Raw genomic sequence first — 16,257 nt, forward strand, 5'->3', positions numbered from 1 at the left:
AGGGGGTTGGAACTGGGTGAGCACCATGGTCTTTTTCAACCCATGCCATTCTGTGATTCTACGATCACTCTGAATTCCTACTATAAGATAGCTACATATAAGGCTGCTTCATATAGTTATGTATTCCATTACTCAGCATTCTAAAGTGACAATTCACATTTTCTATATTAACTCTTTTTTTAAAAAAAAAAAAAAAATAATAATTATCCCCATAGACTTCAGTTCACAAAACAAAAATCCACACTAATATCTGTGTTCAATATCTCAACTGAATTGCACCTGCCCTGATCCCCATCATCAGTGCCAATAAGTTCACTGTCAGATGGGTAGGGGTGTTCATTCCTACATAGGGTAAAGACTCATTCTATAAGAAGCAGAACTACCTGATGTCTGACAATTGGTTTCTGTCATTCCAACTACTTCATCTAATGCAGTCTGGAATACTTCAAATCACAGCAGACTCAAGTTTCCAATTGCATTTCACAAGTTGCTTCTATTGTACTTTATTCCAAAGAAAGTATTTGCAAGTCTCTTGGTTTTTGTTTTTTCCCCCCAAGCTGGGCTCTGCAGGTGGGCTGAGCACACGTGGAGTGGCAGGAGAAAGCTAGGAGATCCTCCAGATCCATGGAACTCCATCCAGCATGATGGATGCCAGCATGATGCAGCAGCCTCCCCAGTGGCTTTAGGTCACAAACAGGTTTGTGTTCTGCTTACTTGTTATTTCTTTCTCCAGTACTTGTACCGGTCTTTGACCATATAATTTACAAGTCTGCTATAATTTAATATTATTAATGCTGAAATTGCTTTTGGTCTTACGCTCACTACACATCTACTCTGCAGAAAAGAAGCTCCAGAATTAATAGGTGTGTTCAGAGCACTGCTGTGCCAGGGCTGAAAACACTGATGCCTTGGATCAGTTGCTGCAGATGCCCAAAACACTACATTAGATGCATAAGAAAATTTCAGGGAATCATAATTTACGTTGTTAATAGAAAATTTTACATATCAAAAAAAGAAAAACAAAACCAAACCCAAACCCAACACTGAATTGTGTTATTTAAGTACCTCATGCTGGTGTGAGTTGGCCCAAAACCTCCTTCAGGCACCAAGTCCAAATGTCCTTTGGGTTTGTTCTTACCACATCACAAGGGTCTCATTCGTTTTACTCTCCAAAATGACTGGTTTCATTAATAGGCTTTTAACCTCTTGCTTGCATCAAAGAATGCAGTAGCATCTCCCTAATTTAGTATTTATCATGTCCAGCACCTCACAAAGGACAACTACAGTGAAAAGAGAGCAGCTCTGGCTTTGTAAGGTGACAAGTGTCCAGCCAACGCATAGACCAGGAGCCTGAATAGGCATCTTGTATTTTGGCTTTCCTTCAATGCCATTAAAATAAGTCAAATTGCAAGCTACTGATTTGCTACCAAGTGGGCCAAAATGAATAGATATGACAAAAATATTCAGCATGTCTTATGCCAAGACTTCCTTCAAACCTTATTTTTCTAATATGAAGCCAAGAGATTCCTGAAAACATTAAACACTATAAACATGGCAGTTTCCAAGGACACTTGGATGCGAAGCAATTTGGAGCTTGGATAGTAAAACCAGCACTTCCAGTTGCACCTTCAAATACTCTGAAAAGCAGCACGGATGTAAAGTATTATTCTATGACAACAAGTTCAGACCAAACAAACTGCCAGATCCTGCAACAGCAAGATTCTCTGAGGATTCTGAGATGGTACAGAAAGGTCTGGAAACGTGGATGGGCAGACGTGGATGTGTGCCCCATGTTCTCTGACCACAGAAAGCTTTTGGTCGTGGAGCCAAGGCACCTCATTGCTGCACACCACTGAGAGACCCAATTCCGTTTCACAAATTTAACTCCATCAATACAGCACTGGTTAGAATTATTAACTTACATATTAGTCTCAAATGAAGGGAAGTGATCTGACCTCCAGCCCCACTCCTGGCTAGGGAAAGAGATAAAGCCATTACATCAAATTGAGAATACAGAACGACTGACCAGTCTGCTGTACGGATCCACAGAAGCAGCGGATTGAAATTGCTGGAAAAATCCTCGTGCGTTGGCTCATTTCCTGGCTTTTCAGTTTTGGCTGAAAGTCACGATTACAATACACAGAATTGCTACGTCTTGCACACAAGTGCCAAAAGCCAACGTCCCCAGAAACTCACGCTGGAACCGTTCCAAGCAATCAAACATTTGTGCAACAATGGCCAGGACCGAGTGGACTTTCCCACAATGGCATGACAGGATAAGCCGCCTGCTTAACTTTCTGTTCAGGCAAGATATTGGAAAGTTATGTGAACGTTTGCACAGAATCGCTTTAAGTCATTGAAAACAGGTCAAAATGTCGTTCTTGCTTTCCCTCTCAATACTTACTTACACACATATCCCCTCACTCCAGGCATTGTGGCTTTTAGTCAACAGGGATGGGTAACTGTCACACCAATACCAACACCAATAGAAAAAGAAGAAACTGGAAGAACCAAAGGAAGAAATGTTAAATAATCCTTGTCGCTACATGCACCAGAGGAGCAAACTGTTAACTACACACAATTTTATCTAAAACCAGACAAACGTAGCATAACCAATACCTACGATAAACAGAAAGCTTCAGCATGCACAGAAGATGGTAAAATCCTTCCTATCACAGGGAAAGGCTTGTGTATTGTGCCTGATACCTGCAATACAACATGTGCTCTTTTTCTTGTACAACCATTGCACAAACCAGTGCAGAAGTTAACAGAACAACATCCAACCTTCACCCACGAGATGCCCCAGCACATATTGCCTGGCGGGTTACAAAACTGTTCTCATAGGCTTTCCTTCTGCTTCTTCTATGTGATGCACTTAAGTCACCCATCCTGACTACGGTAACAAGGAGGGCTGAAATTAGAGCTCTCGAGGGCATCCGCACTCTAGCAGGATGTCAGCAGATGACAAAAAGCCAAAGGCTGAGAAATATTTGAGAACGTCTCTACTAGCTCAGCACCAGGTAGACTGTCAAATTAAAACACAGACCCCACAGTCACAGCCCAGGGAATTCGCTATCCCTCGAACGTGGAATTGATCTGAATGCAATTACTTTACTCTTTTAGCTCCATTTGACTTTGAACTAAACATCAATTAGTCCACAAACATAATAGTGCAAGATTTGTTAACTCCAGTACTGACTCTTCCATAAAAGATCTGAAGCAAATTTACTGGCCTTCATTTAATAGCTTTCAGCAATCACAAATATCACACATGAAAGCTCAACTTCATTTTCTGATGGTCACTTAAACCTTTAATTCTCACGATAAAACTCACTCAATCTTAGTTTATTTTAAAACCTCTAAATTAGCAAACAAGACACCACATAATATATGCCATAAGCATAGGTCTCCTCTGAAAAGCTGGGACCTCGAAGTGCTTCAGCTGCGATACACACCATTGAGCCACGGCCAATATAAGCTAATTTGAATAATCAATATGACAACCTTATTTTTCTAATGCAAACAGGATTGATACAGTAAGGTGTCTCACTGCCACATCACAGTCATGGCCTCTTTTAACCCCTAATTAGATTTAGGCGATTATCCCTGCTCTTCCTTACAAGTGTACAGCCCGGATAAGAGATGACAAAAGCTATCTGCCACTTACTCAGCCTTTGCAGACTGCAGGTTATCCAGGGAGATACAGGGTAAGATCAGCAAACAATTGTTATTCATATCATCTACAGTTTTAAGATAGTCACAGCTCTCCATACACACTAAGTGAAAATAGCCCAGAGCATTAGGTAAATGCAAAACACTTAAGAACATCAGCGTCACACAGATGGAAATTCAAGGTGATGTTGGGGAATTATGCTTAATTCAAACTGGTTATCACAAAGAAAACTATCTAGCAACCACTTGCTTTCCCGGACAGGAAACACTGAGCTCTCAACAGATTTGTGCTCATTGTTTATTTGTGAGTGCTTGACATGGATATTTCTAAAAGTCAAACTTAGAAACAGCAATCCCAATAGAATTACATAGCTAAACAAAGTAGTAAAAGACAGAGAAGATCTATTACAGAAATGTAATCACATTTCATTTACAAGAACTCTTATCTCAAGCATTTAAACATAAAATTTAAACAGTTTTCCATTGTATTGTGCTCAGTATTTGAGCTAATAAGATATAAAAGTATAATCACGTTAGCAACATTTCTATTGCATTACATAAACACAGTCCTAGATTAAAGGCAGAGCACGAAAAAGAAAGCATGATGCTGCACATATAACTGAGCACGTTTCTCCTGGCAGAAATAAGTACCTCAAGCACCACGTGTGAAAACCACCGTGCTAAAATCAGATCTTGTGTGCACTGATGTCTATTCCCACACCAACTGAAGAAGTATTTTCCACACATATCACGCATCTGTGAATGTCTTTAACAGGTTTCCTTAACCAAGAGGGGGTTTCCTCCATACTACAGCTTTACTCCTATTGCAGGCCACACAATGACAGATCTGGAAGGAGCACTCAGCCAAGTCAGATGCAGCCCTCCCATGGCTGGAGTAAGTCTACTTTACATGGTGCCACTGAACAACTCTTATCTACAGTACTTTACCAGGGCAGAGCAGCCTACAACTCAGCATCCACCTCCCTTCTGTGGGGTTACTTCTCATTGAAGACTCAGCACTTCTCAGTTCCTGCTTCCTAAAGCCCATATGAGCTCAAAAGGCTTGCCTAGAAATAACCAGCCACACCAACACACAAAGGGGGAAAGAGCAATAATGAAAGACAAGCATTAGTTTTCTACTCAGGTCACTTTAACGTGAGAGAATCTTATTTCTATTTCATTCCATCCCTGTTAATGTTTTCCATGGGTTGGATTAAAACAGTCATTGAGAATGGTTTGATACAGAAAGAGTCAGCATGAATTGTTCCTGCTTTTACGTTTCTCACTGGATTGCTCTCACAATAGTAATAATGTGGATTTCCTTGATAATGGAGCTACTGGTTACACAAGCATCAAGTCTTTCTGTACTGAAAACTGCAACTTAAGTCTAGGAAGAGAAAGCACGCAAAGAAACATCAATTGCAGCAGGGCTGCTCACTGCAGAAGCTCTTCTACTTCCCACATAACCCCACTGCTCCTGGAAGGATCCCCAAGGCAGAGCTGATGCCCATTGCTCACTGAAGTCAACTGGACACCTTCCATCACTTCTGAGTTCTTACAGCCTAAGTGATATTCAAAAAATACCAACAACCTATTTATTAAAACAGGAAAAGAATATTATAGAAGCTAAGAAAGACAGAATGCAGAGTCTCCTGTTCCTGGTATTCTCTCCAACCTCCCTTCCCCTCCCATGCCCAGCAGAGGAGGGAAATGCAAGCCATAGCTTTGCACTGCAAGCAGAAGCTGCCAAACAGCATGAGCTCAAACACAGCAGTGCAAGCTGAGATCTGTCAGTCCAGACCTGAACATAATGGAAAAGGGAAAACAACTGAGAAAAGTTGATGGGAAGAGAAAAACATTCTCAAGTCATAACGCTTCTCTGATTTTTCTTTTTACTTTTTTCCAGTTTGTGGGGTTTTTCCCCCCTTGTTTTAAATTGTGCTTTAATTGGTAATTAAAATGAAAAGAAATGAGCAAAATATTCAGTGTTTCTGATTGCTATCAGTCCAGCTATTTCTCCAGAGAAGATATCTATTTTATAACCTTTAATGTTAATGGAAACAGCTTCCAACAAGCTCTGGGCATACGGCATGTTTTGTTTTTTTATACAACAGATTAAGCAGTGGATTTTCACCTTTTGTCCTCTTCTACACAAAATGCAGTTTGACCTTTTAGGCAAGAATTCATGTCTTCCGCTACATAGAAGCCCCCACCTTCTGTTCCATCTTCATGCTCAGAGCATCCTAACTTGTAGAGACCTACCAGAAACTGATGACACGTAGAAAGCAATACTACAGCATTAGCTGCAGTTTCATACAGAGAAGGTAACGGACAAAACAAGGATTCTTGCTGTGAAGGGGAACGGCTTAAAGACAATTACTCTGACAGTCCTCACTGAATACTGCTAGCAGTCAGCAACTACGTAACACCAAAAATGTAACTTTAAAAGAATAGGAGGGAAGAAGGAAATACAAAGGAAAACTGGAAGGACTCCTGCCCTCCTCCGAGGCTGAGCTTTGCAGTATTGGAGGCATTTGTCAATCACACTCTGCTGAATGCTGTCCTATAAATACATTATGTGTATTTCTTTAATATTTTGTCAGAGCACAAAGCAGTGCCCACCTGACAAGAATCAATAGGAAAAAATCCTTTTCTCTCTTTGACACAGCATGATGCCATTAAGCAGCCTTCAGAGATTCTGATCTAAGCAGCAAAGTCAGACCTTCCTGATCAATTCCTTAATCCATTTTGAGAAAGCAGACTGATCTTCCTTTTTCGATTTCTGTCCAGGAAACAATCATCGTTCCCAACATAATTCACCGTTAAATGGGCCTTGTCTTATGAGAACTTCAGCAGCTGGAAGCAGATGAGGAACAAGCCAGGATCCAGGAGAATCACTGGGACACCTAACAGGCTTCCACTGGGCTTTCCATTTCTACCCTGGAAGTCACTGAAAGCATTTCCCAGCCTCAACCTTCATGGATCTTTAAAGACGTTGCTTTTAACATTATAAATAATGCATAAATTGGCACCGAAAATGGAAGTGATCCCAAGAACTTTTTCCTCCAGAAAAATCTTCAGTTCACCAGGTGGCTGCTAGGGCTGCCATTATGCAACCTGGGAATAAACCAACGTGAGGCTCAAGTAATGATTTAACAAAGAGCACAGCTGGAGAGAACACACTCTCAGTGCTGGTGGGTCCTTCTGCCAAGCTGAAAACAGTTTATTCCAAGACCAGATCATAACAGAGAGGAGCTGTTAAAGTCTACACACCTGCTATACTAAATAAATCTCTGACCAAAACCAACCTGGGAGAAACTCAGCAGACTTGGGTTGGGCAGTCTCCTCCACAGGAATGCCTGAGAATACCTGCACTTCAGCAAGACGTTCTTCTAACAAAATGGTGTTAAAGCAGAGAAATGAGCCCTGCTTGCATCCCTGGCAGTGCCCAACCCAACCTATCCAGCACAGCGGCCCCACCAGCCCCAGGCTGTCCTGCATGCCCACGGAAGGTTGCATTGCAGCTGGCACCAGCTGGGATCCATGCATGCATCCCTACTCTTTCCAGCTTCCTAAACTTGTGCAAACACATGTCCAAATTTACAGCAGGTTTGTATTTTTTTTTTAGCAAAGCAGGAAGTAATCTTCAACCATGCAAATACTTGTTCTGGTAAATTCATTACAGAATTTCAATACCAAGAACTGTCATATTTCATGCGCACACACACATATATATATGTACACTATAATGTGAAATCCCTTTTTACAAGAAAATGTTTGCTGGATTTTTTTCCCAGTTGCCTGTTGTTTGCTTGCTCAGAAGTAGCAGTGCTTGTTGTGTTTGTTTTGTTTTACTTAAATGATTGCTGGGGACTCCTCTGCTTTAGTTCCACAATAGCAGGACCCTGGCTACATGGTTAGGTGATTACTGTATCTCTGCAGTTCAGTATCTGCAGGGTGTCTGAATGCCACTAACTACTTAAACCCAGTAAAGAGATTACAGCTCACGCTAACTGGATTTTCACAGCTCCGTATCATTCAGTTTGGATTCCTCATACACAGATTAAGAGAGACCATTAAAACAACAGTCAGCTGCTCCTAAAGTGCAAGGTGCCTTGATATAAAAAGAGCCACATGTTTACATTCGGGGAGAACATGAGTGTGTGTGCAAATGAAATACTCTTTCAGAAAGAATATTCTATTTGAGGAATTATTCCATTTTAAAACCCAAGATAATGCAAATTATATAGTTATAAAAGGACAATCGTGGTGGTTGGCAGTTTCTGAGGCTGCATAGTTTTGAAAACAGCTTAAAATAATGTGTGTCTTTGAAGATACAGCCTTCAAATGGATTCCAAAATCTACTTCTGCAAATACAAGGAATAGGCATGCCCTTATAGTACGGGAATTGAGCAGGGAAGCTAATTCAACAAGCATCTCTAACTGATAGAGCTATGCAGCTAGAACACAAAATCTATACCTTTGTACTTCCCACTGCTATTAAGCTGATTTTCTTCTTTAAAAGTGTTTCAAAGTGCAGAAGTGGTACAGCTTCACTTAATAACAGGTCTTTCTGTGGTTCATGTAGGTACCCAGTCCACATAACAAGGCAAGGGGGTTTTCCACTCTTCCAAATTTAATACTAATTTGAAAACACTAAAGAGGAAGGGTAGGACCCATCAATTCAAAGCAAGCATAACACACTTCACTCAGTGAATGCTTACTTCCTCCCAAGCACTTGCAATAAATACAAAGGTACCATATTATTACTTACAGTCTAGTCAAAGATAATTAACAGAATTGATAAAAATTAAAGAGTTGCTGTGGATAAAAGCTATTCGCTTTCTGGACCTGGATGTTCAGTGACATCCGTGCAGTTGTGCCCACAGCTCACACACGTGTGCTCCCTGCCTGGAGTCCATGCAGCATTTTAAAGTCTGTTAGCAAAAGGCAAAGAAACACCATATGCTGCTGCCTCACTATGGCAGCCCATTAAATAAATGAGCATCCCTTTCAGATATAAAAGGGGATTTTTTAAGCAATCAAAAAGAAAAACAAGTCCGACACAGCCCAAACAACAATAGCAACAAATCCAGGTCAAAGGCAAGTGACCCCAGAGCCACTCCAGGCATATGGGCAGCCCTTTCCTTTTCAGGCCAAAACATTCACTCTGCTTCCCATTAGCCTTTGCCTGGCTTCCTGTGGAGGAAGTTGTCCTCACTTAGCCTTCCAGTTCCTCCTATGATCCGACAGGTGAACACCTTCCACCAGCAAACCCAGCTCAAGCACTTCTCCAAAGGCTCTGCAGGTCTGCAGGCACCACCTGCACCATGCCCTGCAGCATCTGGGTGGGAACAAACTCAAAGCACTTTTACAGCATAAAGCCGTACCTCTGAGAAGGCAAGTTATGAAACGTGCATGTGTAAAACTGATCTCAAGGAACCACCGTGATCACCTGGGAAGTAACAACGCCTCCACTGACCTGTGCATCTCCAGCATGAGGATGAGGAGGAATAGGCTTCCTGACACAATCTTGCACTGACTCCAAAGATTCTGAACAAAGTATTGGCTCAGAAATAGTCCTTATTTGCTATATTTTGAATCAAACTTACAGGCAAGCTAGTTGTCCTTGGAATTCCAACTGTAAAGTAAACATCACTGCACAACATGAGCTTCAGAAGCTTCTTTAATACAAGGACTAAAGACAGTCCAAACAATTAACAATAACTGATGAATTAGACTGAGCACAGAGCAAATTAAACAAACGTTGTAGTGCCCTGAACATCAATTTATATTTGTACATTTCTGCTACTTAATAAATGTATCTTGTCATGTAAAATTTTAAAGAAAAGGCCTTGGAGTGACAAAATCAGTCTCAGTGTGACAAAATCCCATTTGTAAGTGAATAGAGATGATTGAACACAAATACCTTAGGCCAACAACTACAGAGATTATGTTTTGGAAGCAGCATGTGCATAATTGGATCAGATAAACAGGAACACTTTGCAGATTTTGAGAGCCACCTCTTGTTGCAGCAGAGGGTATGGGAAGCGATAAGCTACCAGTGGCCCTTCGCATTGTCTGGCCTATTAACATAAATGCTGCACCCAGAGGAATTGCTCCAGACCTGAATTGAAGCCGGGTAATCGCTGGATGTGTTAGACCCAAAGAAGCTGCAGGACCATTTTTCCCTACTTACATCTATAAAAGCGAAACATGAATCAGGACTATCTTCCAAAAGCTGAACACTGCAGGACTGTGTATTTAATGTGGAATCTTACAAACACTAAAGCCAGAAAGTGATCACTCACCTATTAACAGAAACAGAATCAGGCAGTGAATGCACAAGCTGTACACTCACCAGCTTTCCATTGGTAAAGCTGGAAAAACAGATTGAAAATAGAAGTGCTCCAAACCACAAATACATCACGGGAAGAATGAAATATTCCTTAATATGAAAAAACAACAGTGTTTTACTCTAAGGCAGTGTGCTATTGCTTACATATACCACCTTATCTTCCCATTTCTGTAAAGAAGTCACGACTTGTAATGTAAAGATTACCTAGGAATTGCTAGCTGTTTCAACAACTGATCTTAAACGCAAGAACTTACGCTACAAATGGATCCATTCCAAAACTCTGTGTGTTGGAAAAGCGTTTCCTTTGCAGATGACAACCCATTGCATCGTGACAGAAACAAAACAAACAGTTGTTAAAACCAAGCGGAGGAGAAATGAAAAATAAATAAAGCGTTCCTGCTTACTGTCAAAGCAGCATTTCCCAGAGCAAACTCCAACTTTCAGATGCATCTCTCCTTGCTTTTTAACAGCAGCGCCTTGCTGTTCCTCAGCACGCTGAAGGGATCTCTCCTCCCAATCAAACATTTACCCTTCGCCACTGGTGAAAGGCAACAAGATCTCTTTACAATGTCTCGTCTTTTTCAATAAATTTTGCATGAAAACATGTTACCCAAGCACAAAGTTGCCTGCTGTCACGTTGGAATTATGATAAATGTTTAATGAAAACAACACCACACAGCTTGGTGTCAGACAACAGCTATCACACAGCCCCGCTTTGATCTGAACAGACACTTAAAAGGAGTTCTGAGCGTGCTTTGCACCACAGAACTCTATAACCTATATGCAAATAGGAGAAAATTACCATAAATGACTTCCCGCTGCACTGAGTGCAAAGAGGTAAGGAAAACATGGCAAGCTCCATGAGCATCTCAGCACCGCCAAACTCTGAGATACCCAAGGTTCCCCACTTGCTCCTAACACCTCCTGCCAAGCTCACCCTTGTGCTGCCAGTGCTCTGGGCCACAGCCAGCAAAGAGCATGAGAAGAAAGCCCCACAAGCACTCTGCTGAAGTGCCACTGAGAGGTCACACAGCCATCAGAGAGCATCCTGAGTTGGAAGGGACCCATAAGGACCACTGAGTCCATCTCAGCCAGCACCAGGATGTGCAGCTCTCCATTCAAGGGGAACGGTGCATTTAGAAACAAATCTTCAACTCCATAATGCTTCTCTGGGTAGTTAAGCAGTTGTCAGCCCATTAATGCAAAAACACATCGCTGGCCTAATAAGGAGAAGAAATTAAATGGGTGGTCGGCTTTGATTAATGGCACAACATTTCTTTTTTCATAACAACTGAAAAGCTGCTCTTAATTTATTCCATTAAAAATTGTCAAAAACACTTTAGAAAGTAATTCAGAATTCTCCTGCTGAGAAAGCTAAGGTGAAACCAATAAATCTAGTACAAGTTCTTCAGACCTAACAAGTTTCTTGTCCCCTGGTCCAACAATGAACAATGATCCTTATGAATACCACATCTCAATGCCTTAAGAGCTTAAATGTTCTTAACCCAGCAAAGATTTGAAACACCAAAATTCAACAGCATGCAAACACAGGTCACTGAAAGCAAGTCAACAAGTTGCTTTAAAAAAAGTGAATATGAAAAAAGCACATAAGATGAATGTAATGATTCAATTAGCAAAGCTGGTGGCAAGGCACTGCAGAGGTAGAAATACATGTTTAAGCAAAGCACAACTATGAAAGAGTTTAAAACATCAGAGAATTACCAGCATGCAAGAGTATCTGGGCTGAGTTATGGTTACACTCAGAAAAATGCCAGTTTACCTTTCACTTGAACTGATCTTGCAAAAGGACAGGTTCAAGGAGCACAAACAGGAAGAAGCCAGCTGTAAGAGCAGCCACAAGAGGTTCACAGACTGCAGAAGCACCTCTAAGGCTGCCTGGGAGGCCCAGCCTGCACCCAGGGCTGCTCACCACAAACCGTTCCAATGCTAGACCAGGAACAGTCCATTCGTTAAAGAAATACTAAAAGTTTCCTACATTTAATACCTCCTCAGTAGGGATATGCATCAGGAACAGTTACATAAGTGCTACATTTAACATAGCCAAGGGAAAAAAACCTCATTGCAAGTATAAGACCAAGATTTTCCTGGTTAAGGAAGCCACCCTGAAACACTTAAGAAAACGCTGAAGTCTACAGTGCACTTCTAAAAGGTCACTAATGTCCACGAGTCAGGATATAGTCTAGCTAATACTGTATTAGTAATTGAAAGACCATGGAATAAAGAGCAAAGCTTCCAAATTGAAGCACTGTATTAAGCTTTGAACCTGCAAAAAAATGGGGTGGGGGTAAGGAGGAAGACTAAGCCCATTGAAATTAGAGAGAAATCAGAAAGAGAGAATGCTGTTTGGAGAGGGAAGATGGAGGATAGAAAGGGATGTTCTATCTCTTTGGAGGAAATAATCACTGCTTTTCCATTAAATACTATTATTTGTTAATACAAGTGACAAGTTTTAATGCAGTAACGCTATAATTTGATGGAAAGTACAGCAATAGCAGCAGAGCAGTACAACTCTAGGCTGCAGCAAGTGAGAACAAGCCCCACTGCAGCAGCCATGGACACAGAAACCAAGGAAGAAAATCTGCCTACCTTGGGAAGTACTGATGTAGGTAGGGAGCTCCAGCAAGATACCTTTGCCTCCACTGCCAGCCCTTAAATGAGGTCTGGGAAGGGGTGGATCCCGCCTCCATCCCTTCCAGTCACTCAGGTACATTGCATGCACCTGAGCTCCCCTGGGTTGCCCCTGCCTTCCCACCAGGTGCTCAATCACTGCTTCAAGACATGCCTAAGCATTTCTACACAAGTGGAGGAAAAAAATGAAACAAAGTGTGTGTCAGGTGCAGGATCAATGAGGATGTACCTCATAGGCATGTATGGAAAAATCACACTGTGGAAACTACTAGGTGCCCGCTTCAGTCTTATAGAGGAGAATGCATCACAGAACATACACTTATTTTATCCATTTTATCTATAGCATCATAATATGCAGAAGATGCGCTGGGTTCTTTAAAACTACAAAGGTGTGGTAACACCTCAGAACAGCACTTGTCACTAAAACTTCAATGAGACCAGGAAAGCCACCAATGCCTGCGTTAAGCACAAAGAACCAGCACTGGCAGAGTTCTAGGATGTAGGAATGACCCAGAGCAATAACGTGAGTGATATCACTACTGCAGTCATGGGTTGTAACTAGAGAACAACACTTATTTCAAACAGAGAAATATGATTTGAAACTTGGCCTATGAGACTGGATAAATAGAAAAGGCTGCAAGGCCGAGCCAGTGCTTTTGCTTCAGAAATGTTGGCAACAGTTACTCAGCGAAAGCCATACTATTTCTTGGTTTCTTTAATACTTTTCCAGGCAAAAGGAATACAGTTCAAACTACTACTATGGGACTAGGAGACAAAAGCACACTGATTAGTTCAGAATACAGGTAAAATGGAAGGAAAAAGGAACAGTTCTTGCTGCCTGCTCATCTCCAGCCTTATTTTACACAGACCTTGCTGGAAATTAAATAATTCTGATCACCTGAAAGATGGATCGCCTTGTTGTGTATGAATATGTAGGGTGTGTCAGTGGAATGCTTTTTGAATATGCATTGCTTTACATTGTAGGAGAGCACAGAATTATTTCCAAGCATCATACACCTCTCCCAACCCCATCACTTTTCGTTTTTAGCCAAGTACTGTCAGATGCTGCACAAGAGCTTCCCAACCTAAACTCAAAGCAGCTGTTACCACAGTCTCTCCATGATGGCTGAACAAATAGTATACCCATTAAAACATTTCAGACCATAAGAACAAAAGAATTCAGCTGGTTCACTCTCTTCTGCTCTGGAAATCTGCTCAGATTTTTCCTGTGAAGACAAGATCAACTTTGGAAAAATCTAAGGTGCTCCAAAAAAGTGCTCCAAAAGCTGGCTATGCTTGCTTCACTGAATTCCTGCCACCTCGTAGGTCCCTTGTGAGCAGGGTTCAAATGTAGCTCAGTTGCAGTTTTTTCCTTTGATGTTACATTCAGAGGGTGGTGACACACTGGAACAGGCTGCCCAAGGAGGCTGTGGATGCCCCATCCCTGCAGGCATTGAAGGCCAGGCTGGATGTGGCTCTGGGCAGCCTGGTCTGTTGGTTGGTGACCCTGCACATAGCAGGGGGTTGGAATGAGATGGTCACTGTGGTTCTTTTCAATCCAGACCATCCTACGATAGTTCCTGAAGCCCCGTTTTTTCAACCACAGCAAGTATCTTTGGAAACATTCAGAAGTAAAAGACCTTCATGGTATTTAAAGCAGCTATTTTTCCCAGTCTATGCATTCTAAACATACATGTATTTAAATTGGAAACTATATCTGGTTCCTTTACATGGAGTACCTGCAGGAATATATTCCAAATCTGGAGGACTATTTTTTCCCCTCTAAAAAGAGTCCCCAGCTGCTGGAGTTTCTAGAATAGCCCAACAGAACAGTCTTACAGAGCAGAATGTTGTGGTGTTTGCTTGTCTGCCCCAGCACTGTAGCAGCAGGGCAAGCAGGAGCTCCCAGGCCAGGCAGCCAGGTGCAGTGCTGCAGGGAGCAGCAGCAGTCACGGGACCTGGTAAGACAGCCCCAGAGGAGAGCTATATTAAGAGTCCTAATTCTAGCCATACCCACAAGGGGACATCTGACACCACTGCAAGACAAAAACTTAAATTATAACATATGCCCTCAAAACAAAACAAACAAAAAACCCCAGAGAGGAAAGCCAGCTCACTACCTTTAGCTGACCAGAGCCAACTGCAAATGGCTTTAAAGCTGTCAGACAACAAAAGACTGTGCCTGGTGCTTTCTTCAGAAGTTAGCATCCAGAGGAAACAAATGCACAATTGTATCTCATTATTGCTGTATGAAAATGAAGAAAACATGCAAGAAACTGACAGATTTACAAAAGGTTCACTGAGTCTGCACTGTCACCCTCCTTCCTACACACCTGTACACGAGGCAGGACAGCATCCCTGGCCAAGGAGGTCATCACCTTCCAATGCTTCTCAGCCACAAAGAAAATAAACAAAGAAATGAGAAAGAGGAAGAAATCTCAGAGCTTGGGAAACTTGAGGAAGTCTCCTACAAAAACAGAACTGCAATATTTTTGCAGTAACTGCAAATAGCAATTGACTCTCAGAGCTCTGCGTTCTCTGCGTTTCTAAATACGTTGCTTTGCAAAACCTTTAAATGCAATGCTGATACCAGCTAAATCTTGAGAATGACAATTAACTCGAGGAAGAAAGCTCCTCAGATCCATATTGTCCGGATAGATACACTTTGATCACTATTTGATTAAATTGAAACACACACACACCTTCCTCTCACCTTACCCCCCAAAAGTTGGTGAAATACAGATCGCATCAATATCATCCTGGGTACATTTCATCTTGTAGCCTGATAATGCTCCAAGTAAGAAATCCCCATACAAAGCCCACTGGTCTGCCCTGAGCTCAGAGGAAGATGGACTGATGTCATACATTTCTATTATCAGCTCGTACTCTGTGTCCTGACTACCTTGGACATGTCCCAAACAAGGCATTTTGTTTTCAAATGTAGCATAAGCTAATTTTTAAGTTATCAAAATACAAAGGTAAATTGTTTGCTTCCAACAAAATTGAGGCACTTCAGAGTTCTTCCTACTGTTATCTGATATTGATCCTTGCAATAAAAGGACCGAGTCGGGCAGTACGCTAATAAAGCTCTGCAATATACTGCAGCATGATTTAAGATGTGCTTCCACATAAAGTCCAGAAACCCCTCACACACCAAATGTATTTGTGCTCAGTATGGATTCCTTCTCTGTTCAGAGCCCCAGAACCTGCTTCATTAAAAAGCAATTTTGGATGCAACATCCAGGCTTCTCCTCAAGTCCTCCAGAAGTACCAAACACATTTGAACTTCAGGTAAACAAGTAACAAGCTTCAGACACACTGTAAATATCTCAGAGGCTCCATTACATTTACACCGAACCCTACTGACTGCTGACAATATCTGCAACAGTAACTGATGGATGACAAAATCACAGACGGGTCTGGGTTGGAAGGGACCTTAATACAGTGGCAGAAATGCTGCTCTGCTACACAGAGGGCTCGAATCCCAGGAGTTGGACTCGATGATCTCTAAGGTCCCTTCCAACTCGCACGATACTGTGATACTGTGTGATACACTAATACCCTAATACACAACACAT

The 16,257-nt window shown here is 41.7% G+C and overlaps 1 protein-coding gene across 1 annotated transcript in view; it reads right to left on the reverse strand.

Moving 5' to 3' along the window:
* Window positions 1-16,257, reverse strand: part of RSRC1 (arginine and serine rich coiled-coil 1) — a 102,914-nt gene that overhangs the window by 57,267 nt on the left and 29,390 nt on the right. The gene's annotated exons all lie outside the window — the stretch shown is intronic.

The sequence above is a fragment of the Excalfactoria chinensis genome, chromosome 9, assembly GCF_039878825.1.
Source record: "Excalfactoria chinensis isolate bCotChi1 chromosome 9, bCotChi1.hap2, whole genome shotgun sequence".
In the NCBI taxonomy this organism is placed as follows: Eukaryota; Metazoa; Chordata; class Aves; order Galliformes; family Phasianidae; genus Excalfactoria; species Excalfactoria chinensis.